Source organism: Cavia porcellus, unplaced genomic scaffold (assembly GCF_034190915.1).
Source record: "Cavia porcellus strain 051 isolate PalLab524CR breed Dunkin Hartley unplaced genomic scaffold, mCavPor4.1 scaffold_23, whole genome shotgun sequence".
NCBI classification, from domain to species: Eukaryota; Metazoa; Chordata; class Mammalia; order Rodentia; family Caviidae; genus Cavia; species Cavia porcellus.
The window spans coordinates 42352771-42368575 of NW_026947506.1; positions in this window are offsets into that span (position 1 = coordinate 42352771).

Consider the following 15805-nt stretch of genomic DNA (forward strand, 5'->3'; position numbering starts at 1 on the left):
CATCTACAGGGTGTGAGGTAACAACAAAGGACTGCTGGGAAAACGGCTGGTAACACAACCCTTTAAAGCAAGCCATCACTGACCGGGCATGGTGGCACACACCTGTCATCCCATAGCCTGGGAGGCTGAGTCAGGAGGCTCACGAGTTCCAGTCAGCCGGGGCAGCATAGGGAGAATCTGTCTCCAAAAAAACCACAAATGTTTTCATTGAAATGAAAATTGTTATTTATTTGTTTGTTTGTTTTGTCTTTTTGAGACAAGGTCTTGCTATGCTGTTCAGGCTGATCTTGAGTTCACTTTGAAATCCAGGCTGGTCTTGAACTCACCACCATCCTCCTGCCTCAGCCTCCCAAGTGCTGAGATTACAGATATGCAGGATCACACCCAGCTGAAAGGAAAATTAAATATTTAAATTTTGAAGGAAAGACTGGAGATTTAGGTCCGTTGCATAAGTGCCTGTCTAGCAAGGGCAAGGTCGTGAATTCAATCCTCAGTAACAACAACAAAAACTTTTTTGAAGGAATCCAAAGATCTCTCTGAAGAAATCCCTGGATGCCCACTTGGCCACACATAACATGACCCCCTCAAGACAAGGACCACTTCCCCACCTCTGTCCTGTCTGTTTCCTTTCTCAAAAGTGTTCAGGACAGAGCAAGTACTTGGTGAAGAAAGGGGAGACCTGGGCTGTGGGGTAGGGAGGCCGGGACGGGGGCCAGGCCTTCGCTCAGGAGATGCTGCTCCTGAAGCCGGAGCGGCTGTGACCGGACTTCAGCAGATGGAGGGCAGGTGGAGGACGGGCGGATGGATGGATGGATGGATGGATGGACAGACGGATGGATGGAGGGCAGATGGAGGATAGTGGATGGGAGATGGGCAGGACTGAAGGATGGTGCACAGAGGTGGGTGGAAGTGGAGGATGGAAGATGGGGGGATGGATGCACAGTTGGCAGCGGGTGAGGGGCCTGGGCCGAGGTGATCCCGAGCCCTGGCGGGGCGCCCTGGCGCGGCCCCGTTTTACGGACCGCAGAGCCGCCCCTTGGCCGAGGCTGCTGCCCAGCCACCCCGCAGCCGGGCCCAGGCCTGGGCAGGGCGCCCCCTGCCTCCCAGCCACAGGATCCCCCCTGCCTGCCTGCCGGGCTCCCCAACCCTGCGGGCCGCCCTGTGGCCCTGCAGCAGCTGCGGCCGGCCGCGGGGCTGGGATGGGGGACCCCAGCGCCCCCTTCTCCACCCCAGGCCTCAGCTCCTCGCTATCTGTTTATTTACCTTGGAAAAGGCCCCACAGCCCGGCAGGAAATGGGCCAATTCCAGGCTGGGCCGGGAACAAGGAGCCACATTGTGCTGGCGGCCGCCGCAGCGGGAGCTGGGCCGGGCTGCAGCGGGGCGGCGGGGGGCGCTGCTACCGCGGGGGCCCGCACAGCCTGCAGCCCGGCCGGGGCAAACCGGGGTGCCCGGCCCCGGGCCCAGCCCTGTGGGCACCTCCCGCACTCGGGCCGCCCTGCCCGCTGCCCCCCTTCCCAGGTGCCCACCCCGCCGGGCAGCTGGCCTGAGGCTGAGTCAGGACGGTGCTGTGCGGGCGCCGAGACCCGGCCGGGCCTGAGGTCGCTGTGAGTTCCAGGGTCCCAGGAAAGAACGACGTCCAGACACAGGAAATGGGCACCACAGCCCCCACGCCCTTCGGAGGTCACAGCCCAGGGCTGCCTGGCACCACCCGCCAGGCCCGGTGGACAAAAGAGCCCCCAGGCCACCTGGTGTGGGCGCCCCCTAGCTTCTCTGGGCCAGACCCGGCCGTGCCCCCTCCAAGCTCACTTCTGCCTTCCTCACAGCCAGGTGCCACCTTGCACGGGTTTTACTGGCTGTTTGGCGCCCTGACCATCAGTTCTGCTGTCAGGGGCTGCATCTGTCTATTCTGTGTTCCTGAAGGTGGTTGTAGTAGGTGCTTGGTAAACACATGCTGGGTGAAGGAAGGAGGCAGGACGGGAAAGTCCACAGGCTACCACCACCGGCTTCCACACGGTCACCGTCCCCAGCGCTTCAAAACATTCTTCCCTAACTGTATTGGGATTCGTTTTAGAACTAGTGTCCTTCTAGAAAACCCAAGGCAATTTTCAAAGTAAAAAACAGAGACCAACTGTAGTGACCACACCTGTGATTCTAGCCCTTGAGAAGCTGAGGCAGGAAGGTCACAAACTGGAGGCCAGCCTGGGCAATTTAGAGAGATCCTGTCTCAAAATAAAATCAAAGCCAGGCCTAGCGGCACATGCCCATAATCCTAGCATTCGGGAGGCTGAGGCAAGAGGGTTGCCATGAGTTTGAGGCCAGTCTTGGTTCCGTAGCAAGCAAAAAACCAGATGAATGTCTGAATAAATGAATAGACAACTGAAGGGACTGGCCATGCAGCTCAGTGCTTTCCTGTGAGGCAGTTCTTGGGTTCAATCCCTAGCACCCCCCAAAAATAGGCAGACAGAGTTGCTCTACAGTCATTAAAATGGGCAGCACCGGTCCACTTCCTGTTGTAAATGTTGCGGTCAGCATTGTGCCTGGCACCGTTGGGTCACTGTCTGATCCCCACTTAAAAGCATTTTACGATCACCGTTATTTCCAGGTAATAAAGCTGGGCAGGTGGGCCTGGTGCTCCTGGCCCTGTGCTAGCACTTGGCATCTGTCCTTGCCTTTTTTTTTTTTTTAGACAGGGCCTCACTATACAGTACATACACTATACAGTATATGCTGACTTTAACTCACTATGGAGCCCAGGCTGGTCTCAAACTCATGATGATCGTCCTGCCTCAGCCTCCTGAGTGCTGGGACTACAGATATGAACCACCATGCCCGGCTTCATTTGTCATCTCCTTAACCCTCACAACCCATGCAGAAATTCCTAAAGCATGGTGCTGGGCTGTGTTAACACTGTATAAAGAGCTGTGTGCTGGCTAAAAAGAAGGCAGCCTAAACTTTTAGTGTTCAAACCCATGAAGTGCAAAAAATGTTGCACAGTGACACATAAAGCATTTATACGAAACGAGAAAACTCTTGTGGTGGAAGTCACCAGCCAGCAATCTGGGAGGCTGAGGCAGGAGGATCACAAATTTGAACCCAATCTGGCAATTTAGCAAGACTGTCTCAAAATATAAAAGAACTAGGAATATAGCTTGGTGTGAAAGCTTTCGGTTCAATTCCTTGTACTGTTAAAAAAAAGAGAAAGAAAAGAAGAGAAACAAAACAGAAAGGAGAGAAAACTCCCATCCTGCACATATGTGTGGCTAGAGGAGCATCAGTGGCTGAAAACTGCGGTAAGGAAAGAAGTCCAGACACACCCACTGAGTCACTCTGGGCGGGAGGAGACACAGGGTTTCCCTTTTCGCTTTGTGTTCTTTATTACATTTTCCGTGTTAGTTTATCCATTTATGATGCTGGGAACTGAACTGAGGACTCCAGGCATAGTCAGCCAGCGCCTGTCCCTGAGCTATGCCCTCAGCCCCCCTTTTCCTTTCTAAATAGTAAAATTTAAAATACGCAAATAGAGGTGTACACACTAATCCTGTCCTCACACTGAATAGCCTCGTCTAACACGGAACACGGCTCGCCCGGGGCCGTGCGACCCTAACAGGCCCCCCCCCCCCCCCCCCCGCCATGAGTATGGCGGCCACCCTGCTGTGCGCCCCTGGTGTCTATCCTAAATACCAGCCCAGCTTGGTTCTGCCTCCTCTCACACTGGCAAAAGTGACAGTGTGGACCGTGTTGGGCCAACTTCTCTCTCTTCTGGTTTGGGGCTGGTATTTTCCTTGCTCTGCTCAGATTTTTTTTTTCCTTTTTATCGGTACCAGGGATCAAACTCACGACTGCCTGCTTGCAAGGCAGGCACTTATGCCGCTGAGCTAAATCCCCAGCCCCTCTGTTCAGATTTTTATTCAGTGTTACTATGAAACAAGAATAAGCTACTATAAAAAAAGAAAAGAGAGCAAGAGAAAAAAAAGTTTCCTACAAATTAAAAACATATGATGGTTAAAAGTGAATGTGAAGCTGGGCATGGTGGCACCTGTAGTCCCAGCACTTGGGAGGCTGAGGCCGGAGGATCACTTCGAGTTCCAGACCAGCCTGGGCTACAAAGTAAGTTAAAGACCAGCCTGAACTGCACAGTGAGACCTTGTCTCATAAATAAATAAATAGATGTGTTGGTCAGCATTGTGTCACTGTAACAATTACCTGAAGCAATCAATATACAAAGAGAAAGGTTCATTTTGGCTCCAGTCACCCAAGTTTCTTCAACTAGGCCCCACCTCCTTAAGGCCGTGCTGCCCTCCAATAGCGTCACAGGCTGGAGACCATGCCTTTAACACATAGCCTTTAGAGGACATTCCAGACCCAAACTATGGCATCAAACAATTAAAGTGTATGAAGACAGGCCTGATGGCCACACTTGTAATCCCAGCACTCTGGGAGGCTAAAGCAGGAAGACTGCAAGTTTGAGCCTGATATAGGCAGTTGAGTGGTTTAGCAAGCCCCCATCTCATAAAAAAAAAGAGCACCAGGGGTGTGGCTCCGTGGGAGGGCACTTCTTGCCCAGCCCGCTGGAGGCCCTGAATTCAATCCCCAGCCTCCCTGGCCCACACGCATACCCAGAGCACGTCCTGCGAGCAGAGCACACGGATGTAGGCCTGGAACGGCTCGATGGTGTCCACCACCGTGGCAGGGAGAAACCAGCCAGGTTAGAACCCTAAGAACAAACACAGCCCTGCAGCTTCCCTCACTGAAGGCACCGTGGTGGAAAGTCCCGTGCAAAGGAACCATGTGGCAGCTTGGGGTTCTCAGGGGCAGAGGCCACAGGACGTGGAAGGAGGAACAGCATCAAGGAAATGGGCTCCCTGGGAGCCCTGTGACACCTGCCTGCAGGCTGGAGTCCTGGGGTGCTGGGGGCTCGGTCCCCATCCAAATGCCTCAGAGCCAAGCAAGACAGTGGTGCAACTCTCATGCCAGGATGAGAACCTCAGAACTCTGGGGCCCCTGATGTGATCTGGGGTGCAAAGGCCAGCAGCCTGGGTGCTGACATTCAAGGGCAGGAGGATGGCGTCCCTGCTCCAGGACAAAGAGGAAGTACGGTAGAAACTACTCTTCCTCTGCCCTTTTTGCCTTTATTTTTGAAACAGGGCCTTGCTGTGTATCTCAGTGTGGCCTTGAACTTCCAGTGATCCTCCTGCCTCAGCCTCCCAAGTGCTAGGATTGTGGTTGTGCATCACCATGCCTGGCTCTTTTTTTTCTTCTGATAGAAAAAGGACTGGAAAGTTTTGAGTGGCCATCTCTGAAGTGGGGAAAGTTGAGTGGCAGCTTCCTTTGCATCAAAAGTCTCGCAGAACTATCACTGGAAAGGGTCCCAAGAGGGGCGATGGAGACCTCAGCTCGCCCCACGGAGTAGGCTCTTGGCTTGTCATGGAGAAAAACCACAGACTTGTGAGGTTGTAAGCAGATTCCTTAGGCACAATAAAGCCACAGGGGCTCAGAGTGGGGCACTGGAGGGTGAGATGCAGTGTGTCCAGTGGGGGAGCCTGTGCAGTTCGGGGTGTCCTCACAACAGATGCTGGAGGTGCTTATTTCTTGGAGCTATTTATTACTTACCTAATGTGTATGTCTTTAGGTCAGGTTGCCCATTTGTTGGTTAAAGCAACAACGGCCTTTATCAGTGAGGTTAAAATGCAAACCGTGTACGTTTGAAGTCAGAAGATAGAGTATGCAGTTAATAGCGGCTCCTTGGAGAGTGGTAGTGAAATTTATGGGTTTATCGTGAAACACAGGCCAGATGCCTGGGCCTCTGATATCTTTAAGACTAGCAGGGCATCAAGGCAGAGGAGCCTGACCACAGGACTTGGACAGGGAAGGGCGCTGTAACTGTGGTAACTTTACTGCGTTCTGGAGATCCAGTTCTCTGAGCAGTATAAATGTTCTTTATGTGTGTGCAGGATGATGTACACCTGTAATCCCAGCACACAGGAGGCTGGGGCAGGAGGGTCACCTCAGAGTTTGAGGCCAGCCTGGGCTCCATAGTGAGTTCAAGGCCAGACTGAACTGCATGGCGAGACCCTATCTCCGGAAAAAAAAAAAAAAAAAAGAGTTAAAAAATATAATGGGTGGGAGAGGGGAAATTCAAAAAGAGTAGGAAAAATGGAAACAAAGTTTTTCTAAATAAGCAAGGGAAAAGGAGTTGAAGGGAAGGCAGGGGAATAGGAAAAAAGACTGAACCTGTATCACATACAGGTGCAAATTCCCTGCGATCATTATGTATGTCTAAAATGTACCAATAAGCTTAATTTTTAAAAGATTGTTTGTGGAGGGGCTGTGAGCATTGCAGGCAATGGTGGCCCAGGACAGGAGCCTCCGGCATTCACTGAGACCTGTGCCATGCTGGGACCCGGAGCACCAGGAAACCAAGCCAACACCCCCCATCCCCACCCCCGTGAGCGGCTGTGAGCCTGCTCGCATCAGACCTCACATCCCGGCCCGTTAGCAAGTGGGAGCCAGAGATCTGGACACCCCTTGAGCGGCTGACCATAGGCAATGCAGCAAAGAGCGGGCATTTCCTTCTACTGTCTCTTTGAAGGCAAATATTTCGATCACTGTTTTGCTTTGTTCTAATTAATGGTGTTATTTGTGCCTGTTTTGTTTTGTTGAACTTCAATACACACGAAAGTACGGACAGCTGTTTTGCAGAGAACGAGAGATTCTATGACAGCCATTACTGACTTCCCTACTGTCTGGTTTTGAAGACCTAAAACGCCTTCCTCATTCTGTCTGGATCAGTTTTATACTATGTAGTTTTGTATGAATTCTCTGGATGTGAAGACACGGACAACTATTTGGAAGAAAACGAGACAATATGATAGTGAAGGTCTCAGGTCGTCTTGCTTTGAAATTTAAATCTCTTGCTCTGCTTTCTTATGTCCTATTTTGTTCTGTTTAATTTTACTCCCTTTAAAATAAAATTTAAAAAAAAAAGATTCTTTAGGGGCCGGGATTTAGCTCAGCGGCATAAACACCTGCCTTGCAAGCAGGTGGTTGTGAGTTCAATCCCCGGTACCGATAAAAAAGAAAAAGACAGAAAAAAAAAGATTATTTATACATGGGTGTAGTGGCACACACCTATGATTCCAGCTATTCAGGAGGCTGAAGCAGGAAGATCACAGGTTCAAGGCCTGCCTGAGCAATCTAGTGACTTAGTAAGGCCCTACCTCAAAATAAAAAATACAAAGGGCTGGGAATGTAGCTCAGTGGTATAGCAGTTGCCTAGCATGTGCTGACACATGCTGGGTTCAACGCCCAGTACTAAAAAAAAACAAATTAATTATAAGTAAATAAAAGCACCCCAATCTTTCTCATTTGTAAGTAGGTGTGACAACCTGAATCTGTAAAGTCTAGGGGGTCATACACCCAACTGCTGTGGGACCCTTTCCAGAGATGAGGAGACAGGCATGAAGACTATGGGCTTTCATTTTCTTATATTTAAGCGCATGTATAAGTTTTGCACAGAGCATAATATTTATTATTTAAAACCTGTAAGATTAGCTGAGCATAGTGACACAGGCCGATAATCCCAGCACTCTAGGAGACTGAGGCAGAAGGGTCCAAAGATGGAGCTCAGCTCGGGCATTTGATGATTTAGACCCTGTCTCAAAACAAAAATCAAAAAATAAAGGGCCAGACAGAGCTCACTGTGAAGGCTCCAGGCTAAACCCCCAGTACTGCACCACAATTCACCTTCCGTATGCAGGCAGCAACCAGCCGCAGAGGGAACACACTCAGAAAATGACTGCATCTGGCTTGAACACGAGCAGCTCGGTTTCCTAAATGTCCCTCAACCAGTTCAGCATTCACACCGCCAGAGATGATTTTAAAGGTACTTGAGGGGTGGCATACTACATCTTTGACACAAATAACTTGAGTGTTCCTGAACTTTACTATCCTGGGAGGGGAGGTCCTGGAGCCAATTTTCAGCTGATGTTGGAAGATAACAATGTATTTTATTTCTTTTCTATTTGAAAAGAGTAAAAGCCAGGTATGATGGTACACATTTGTTACCCTAGCACTCTGGGAGGCTGAGGCAGGAGAATTACAAATTACCAACATCCAGAACCAAAAGAAGAAAAAGGAAAAGAAAGTCCAGCTTTGGATGACAACTTGTGACACTGGTTTACCTCCAAATCTGCTTTGACAGGAGGGAGGAAGTTTCCAGTGAAGTGACACTAACCCTGACACCACATTTGTGGGTGGGGTCCCCACATCACCACGGCACCAGGTCCCTTCAGTGACTGTGACAGTGAGACAGTGAGAGCACAGAGAGGCTTGGCAGTTTGTCTAAGGTGACACTGTGGCAGTCACAGAGAATGATTTGATCCTGGCCGCTGACCCCTGAAACTGCTCTGAACCATTCTTGTGTCCCAGGGCCTGAGCACCTGCCTCAAACGGACATCTGAGATTAGTCTCGGGGATCCCTGAGGGAGATGCTCAGGTTGGGGGTGTTGCTCCCCTCCTTTCCCCCAACCACTCTAAGACAGAGACAAGGAGGGGAGACTGAGGCAGAGGCAGAGGCAGAGACAGGGCAAAGGCCTGGCTTCCACTCCACCTCTCAGCTTCCCCAGGACTCAGTGTCCTCATCTGGAAGATGGGGGCTATGGGGCAATTAGGTGATGGTGTGAAAGGGCCAGGAGGGGCCAGGGAGGAAGCAAAGGCCACGCTGTTGAAAAATCCCAGGCTGTCTCGCTGGGATGCCAGGGGCCACCCTGCAAGGCTGTGTCCCTAGACCCAACCTCACCCCGGGCCTGCCCTGCACACCTGGCCACTCCTGGCTCCCCGTTGAGTGGGCTGGAGGAGCTGCTGTTTCGAGAGGCAGGAGACCAAGGTCGGCCTGACAGTCTGCTGAATGAAGAACTAAGGGGAGGGGAGGTGACAAGTGGCGGGTCCTGTCTTTGTCATTGTTCCGGTCCTTCAGCAAGTCCTGCAGCCCAAGAAGGCGGCATGGGAGCCGCGGCGGGGTAGAGGGGAGTTTGGCTTGCTGGGAGATGGCTGCAGAGCCTGGTCCCAGCACCACACCAGTGGACCCCGAGCTGGAGGGGGCAGCAAGGGCGGCAGGCAGCCGGTGGGAGGCGGGAGCTGGGATGTGCTGGTGGAGGAAGAATGAAGCACAGAGACCAGGGTGCCCACGCCAGGGCTGTCTGTCGCTGTGTCCGAACCCCTCGCCTTGGGGAGGTCACAGAAAAGGTAGTTTATACGGCTCACAGTCCTGGAGGGTGGGAGTCCGGGAGCTCGGTGCTCGCATTAACACGGCGAGAGCAGGCGAGCCAACCTGGATCTCTCTTACTCACTCTAAAGCCACTAACGCCACCAGGGGGGCTCCACCCTGTGATCTCAGCTAATGCTAATCACCACCCAAGGCACCCTCGAAAGACCTGCAACATAGGAATTTGGGGCTGCATGTGGTGGTACACGCCTGTGACCCCAGCACTCTGGGAGGCTGAAGTAGGAGGATCGCAAGTTTGAGTCCAGCCTGAACAACTTAATAAATTAGTGAGACTTTGTTTCAAAATAAAATAAAAAGAGCTGGGGTTGTAGCTTAGTAGAAAGGCCCTGAGTTAATCCCCAGTACAAAACATGCGTGTGCACATTAACTTAGGGTTTCAATTTCCAACACATAAAATTTTAGGGGACACATTCACACCATATTATTATAGGTTAGTTTCTTTAGAAATGGCTCGACAATCAAAAGGTGGTTCCTGCCTCAAAGAATTGGTTAAGACAAAGCCAGAAAACAGTACCAAAAAGTTTATTTGGGGCCAGGGATATAGTGCAGTGGCACAGTGCCTGCCTGGCAAGCGCAAGGTCCTGAGATTGATTCCTGGTAACTGCCCCCTCCCCCAAAAAAGTTTATTTCAAAACTATGGGACCAGTGGGTATGGCAGAAACCAGTTCTGCAGAGCAAACTTGAGCCTGACAGCAGGCTCCCTGCAAACTCTCTCAGGATAGCGGTTTTCCACAACGCCTGCTATTATGCCACCCACATTTCCTGGAAGCTTGTGAAAAGTTCTGGGTCCTGGGTCCTTGCATTGCCCTGGGATCTCAAATTGACAGGTCCTGCTCATTTTTGGAGCCAGCTTGGCCCTGCCCCATCTCCTATAACGATAGTTACCATAGTCACCTTGGGAGCCGCCCAGCATCTGGGCACTGGGCAGGGAGCCACAGCTACCCCAGCTGTCCCCTGCTTTGGGCCACAGTCATGGCCAAACTGGGGTAGTAGGGGAGGAGCCCACCCAGCGCACCCAGGCCCACATCATTGGGGCAAGTCAGGGCATGGAGAGGGGCTCTCTGCCCCTAGAGGAGGCCTGAGCAGAGCAGGAGGCCCACAGCTTTTCCTGCCCCAGCCAGGAAGGCCACCCTGTGCCCGGCTGGAGGTCACTGGTCCACCTGAGAGTCCTCCCACTGGCCTTGGGTGAGCCCAGTGCCAGGGTCCTCCTTTGGCTACAACAGCCAGGCTGGGGCTGGGGTGCACCAGCTAGGGCGGAGTGGCCCAGAAGGCCCCGGGGACCCTGGCAGAGGCTGGGCACAGGGAGGCCTGCTGGGCTCGGAGCTGGCCTGGCAGGAGGAAGGTGGCCGTCCCTGGGAGAAGCCTTGGACCAAGCCATGGGGAGGGAGAGTCCGGGGCCACGCTCCGGCAGCTTGGCCCGGGGGTGACTGCCTGCCTGGGCTGCCAGCCGGGGCCCTGGGCCCCTCTGGGCTGGGCAGGGCTGCGGAGGGCAGTGGGGCCTCTTTCCTCCTTGCTCGGCAGCTGAAGTTATTTTTTTCCCCCCGTCAGCCGCTGCTGAATTTCCTTCGAGTTGGATAAATAAGCAGCAGGTTCCAACGTCAACGAAACAGGAGCTCCCCGGGCTGCACAAAAGCGGCTTTGAGGCGGGACCGCGCCTCCGCCTGTCGGGGAGCCCGCAGCCCGTGGCCTCGGCGCGCCCACGCCCCTTCCCGGCAGCCCCGGCCGTGCTGACCGCTCCCCGCAGAGCCGCGGGGTCCTTCGCCCCAGAGCTCTGTGCGACCTCACAAAGCGCCCCTGCGTGCAACCTCTCCACGGCGCCGCGGTGCCCAGGCTGAACCCCGGGAGCGGCTGCTGGCCCTTCTGCTTCCTCCCCAGGGCCCTGCCAAGGCTGGTTTCCCTCTAAAAGGCCTTTCCCTCCCCTTCCCGGCCCCGCGTGGCTTTGAGATTCCACACAAGCATCACAGCTTGACTGTGTCCCTAAAGGCTTCCCTCTCTCATCAGGCATGGGCTGTCACCACAGGGCGACTCCCGCTGAGCATCTGGGATCAGCAGAACTCAATCCAGCGTGGGGTGACCCCCTTCCAGGGGTCCCAGAGCAGTCCTTGCCTGGCACAGAGTAAGTGCTCAGGTAAAGCTTGCAATTAGCAATTTACAAAATCCCAGCACTCTGGGAGGCTGAGGCAGGAAGATTGCAAGTTCTAGCCAAACCTGGGCAATTTAGTGACTTAGCAAGACTCTGTCTCAAAATAAAAAATAAAAAGGATTCGAGATGCCAGGTGTGGTGGCACTCACCCGTAATTTCGGCACTCAGGAGGCTGAGGCAGGAGTATTGCCACAAATTCAAAGCCAGCCTGGGCTACTTTAGTGAGTTCAGGGCCAGCCTAAATTACAGAGTAAGACCTTGTCTCAAAAAAAGGGGGAGGAGGCTGGGTTGTAATTTACTGTAAAGGCCCCGAGTTCAGTCCCCAGTACCACAAAGAAAAAAATTACATACATCACATTAACATTGCATTTATATAAAACTAATATAAACTGATCTATAATGACAGGGCATAAAGTCAGTGATGCCCTGACTCCAGGAGTGGCGAGGAAGGAAATTTGGGAAATGATACATATACTCACCATCTTTTTAAAAAAGTGAATCCTGGCCTGGGGCGTAGCTCACTGGCAAGCAAGTTAGAGAGTCTCTGGCTTGAATGTTTGTATATGTGTACTTCATCATAAATCATCAAGAATCCCCTCACTAGGGCTTTAAAAAAATTCACATACTCATTGGCACAGCAATCTGAATTCTCAGGCTCTACACTACAGAAATAAAACCACAAGTTCATCTGGGAGTCAGGAAACTTTATGTAAAAAGAGTAAATATTTGCCGCTTTGCACCCTCTGTGGTCTCTGTCATGACTCAACTCTGTCACTGTGGCTTTGAAGGAAGCATGGACTTATCTGTAAACCAATGTGCATGGCTGAGTTCCAATAAAACTTTATTAATAAAAATAACCCGAGGGCCAGATGTGCTCTCCCTGGATACACGAGTCTTGTTTCCCTCTATCTGAGTGGGGCGATGTGGATCAGATCAGGGACAACCTATCTGTCCATAAGGAAGTAGCTGAGTGATCTATAATAAGTCCACACTGTAAAAGTCAATGTGGTTATTTAAAAAGACAGTTTTGTCCTTATGTGTTAACATGAAAAACCATACGTGATAGGGTTTTTAAAAAATCATCTTACTCTGGAAATTTAAGCATATACAAAATAAGAATGGGACAAAACTTACAGTGAGCACACAAATACCTCCTACATTATTGTTCTTAGCTGGGCACAGTGTGCTTTGTGTGTAATCTAGATGTATCTGTAATCCTGGCATTCTGGGAGGATGAGGCAGTCGGGTCCCAAATTTGAGCACAGCTTAGGCAATTTAGTTAAATTCTGTATCAAAATAAAAGACAAAATGGGCAGAGCTAAGTAAAAATTTTCCCCCTTTAATCCCAGCACTTGGGAGGCTGAGGCAGGAGGATTGTTGTGAGTTTGAGTCCAGTCTAGACTACAAAGTGAGCTCAAGCCTGAACTGCATAGTGAGACCCTGTCTCAAAAAGAAAAACAAAGTGGGGGGGGGGCGGACGGACAAGGGTGTAGCTCAGTACAAAGGCCCTGTGTTCAATCCCTTGTACTAAAAAAGTAAATAAATGAATAAATAAATATTTGTAGAAACTACTATCTAATTTGGTAATCCTGATGATAGGATCCAAAGCCTTGGGCATGCACAGCAAGCACCCCACTGTCAATAGGTTCCCCTCCCCCATTATTATTTTTCTCACACAGCCATGCAACTATCCACAATGGAAATTTAGGGCAAGAAAATTGAGACACAATGAACACACAGCATCAATCTTTTTTTTGGAGACAAGGTTTGCCTTGCAGTCTAGGCTGGCCTCAAACTCGCAGCGACCCCCCTACCTTCGCCTCAAAAGTGCCGGGATTACAGACATTCACCACCACACCCAGCATATCCATTTTAACAAGAGAAAGAAAAGATAAGGATTGCACTCTCTGGGTACGTGTGTTCATAAAGTCTAGCAAAAAGTATCCAGAGAGACTCGGACTCAATATGGGTTATCACAGGGCAAGGACCAGAACAGGGAAGAGTTGATTCTTTTATTTCCGCGCTCGCCTTTAACATCGAGTTCCTGTGAAAATTGTCAAAGCTCTTTGTAATGAGTTTTTAGAGCACTTCTTTGGCAAGCATGACCCAAATAGTGTAGTTCAGGCCTTGACATCCTCATAGAAGAAAATTGAGTCAGAAGGAGACATTCAAGTTGCAGAAGGTGGGTACATTCCCTGAGCCCCATCTGGGGGTCCTGCCCAGGACCACCCAGCTGTGTACAGGGGTAACCTGAGGCACCTGAGGGCACAAACACAGCGCCACACACATGTGCTGCTGTCTGTCCCCATGGCACACCCTCAGCTTCATGTCGGCCCCTGCCCAGGAAAGCAGTGTGTGGCAAACCTGCCAGGTCCCTGTCCCACCAACAGCCCCTCCTGAGGGGTGTCCTGGGCACGTTGTGGAGCTGCACGGGGGTTCTCCTGGTCCCTGCTCATTCGCTTGGGCATCTCTGTCACCCAAGGGCAATGTCGACCTCACCTGAAGCATCTGTAGCCCCTCCTCATTCTAGCATTCTTTTCCATAGCAGTCATTTATGAGTGCCAGCTTCAAGCGTGATGCCAAGACGCCAAGGGGCACCTGACCTATAGGAGCCCCTAGTTTGTAGGGAGGCAGGCATAGGAGCAATGTGGTGGCTCTGAGGCACCAAGGTGGCATCAGGGCCAGCAGGGCTTAGGGTGGCCAGGATGGCCTTGGAGGGGGCACCATCAGAGCTGAGGGAGGAAGGGGAGGCAGGGCTTACCCTGGGGGTGTCCGGCATGTCGTGAGTGATGGCCACACTCCTGAAGGACCTCCAGGAGGGCCAGGCTGGGACACAGATCACGATGTCCCTTCCCCAGACATGGCCCCCAGGGAAGGGAGGCATCGGCCCAGGGGGAGGGGCTGGGCGGGGCTCGGCCCAGGGGAGCAGGAGCGGGGATGGGCATTGCTGGTGATCTCCCTCCTCCATCCCCAGCCCTCCTCATAGTCTCCCTTTCAGTCAGAGCTTAGGGCATTGTTCTGCCTTTGTAAAGAGTGGGATCAAGTGACAAAGCCGGGTGGGTGGGCAAGCAGCCCAAGAGGCCTCTTCTCTCCGGGGCAGCATCTGCATGGAGCTAGGGCTGGTCCACACCCCCCACCTCTGGCTTCCCAGGAGCTAGCTGTTGCCATGGTGACAGACCTGGCATCCCACAGCCCTTGGGGCACCCTCCCCACCATTGCTGCCAGACAAGGGCCCAGACTCCTCTCTACAAAACAAGACTCCTAGGCCAGGCTGCAGTGGACATCCCCACCAGAAGGACAGCTCCAGAGCCCCCTGCATGGACTTGGTGACCGGTCCAGGAGGCAGAGCTGGGCTTCTCCCTGGTCCATGCCCCACACCTCCTGGACTGCTAGCAGGGAAAGGATGTGGTCCATGGCCCTGGGCAGCTGCTGGTACCACAGGGGAGGGAGCCATGGGGACCTGTTGCTGCCATGTGAGGAACCTCCCAAGGGTTCCCCACCCCTGCCTCCCTCCTTAGGAAGTTCAAGGTCTTCCTTGCACCTGTGCTTCTTGTGGCTTACAGCGTGCTGAGAGCCTACTGGGCGCTGGGCACAGGGCTGGCATCTTCTCCCCATCTCTTGGCTTCCAGTCTGTAAGGCCCTCTGGGAACGAGAGGGGCTGGGTGCATGCCAGGGGCAGCATATGCCTTTCTTTGTCCCTTCTTGGCTCTAGTGTGGGGTTCAGGGGAGCGAGCACTAGTAACAGGCATGTGCAGGAAGCCACGGCCCCATTTTCTCACCATCGTCGCCCAGCTCCTTCCTGCATCCCTGGCCTGTGCTGGCAGGTGTGCTGCGCAGGTGACTTTCCTCTGGTGATGTCAACAGGCAGCTTCGTGCAGGGGAGGAGCCTGATTGTCAGCCCTTACCGTGGTGAGCTGTGCAGTCTTGAGTAAATTCTCTGAGTGCTCTGAGTCTCAGTTTCTCAGCTATCGAAGGGCACAGGTTTCCTTGTAGGCCTGTCAAAAAGGTCACTGTCAAGGTGGTGGGAGTTTCCCAGGGTCCCTGCAATCCTAGGTCACTGGCTCATTCTGTAACCAACCAGGGGCAACTTCTAGCATGACTGGCCCTGGGCTGAGCTCTCATGTGGAATCTGAGTCTGTGCTTTAGGGATCCCCAGGCCAAGGAGGTGAGGACAGAAGGGACATGGGGCAGTCTCTAAATGGTTGCCTGGGTGGCCAGCGGTAGCACTTGGATTTCACATACGGAGGTACCCGGGAACCACGGCGGATTCTAAGCAGGTCCTGGAGGCCTCAAGGGGCATCCTGGGATGGGTGGCAGGGATATAACACTCCTCTGGAGGGGCTCAAGAAATGAGTATGGGGTCCAGCATCAGACAATAA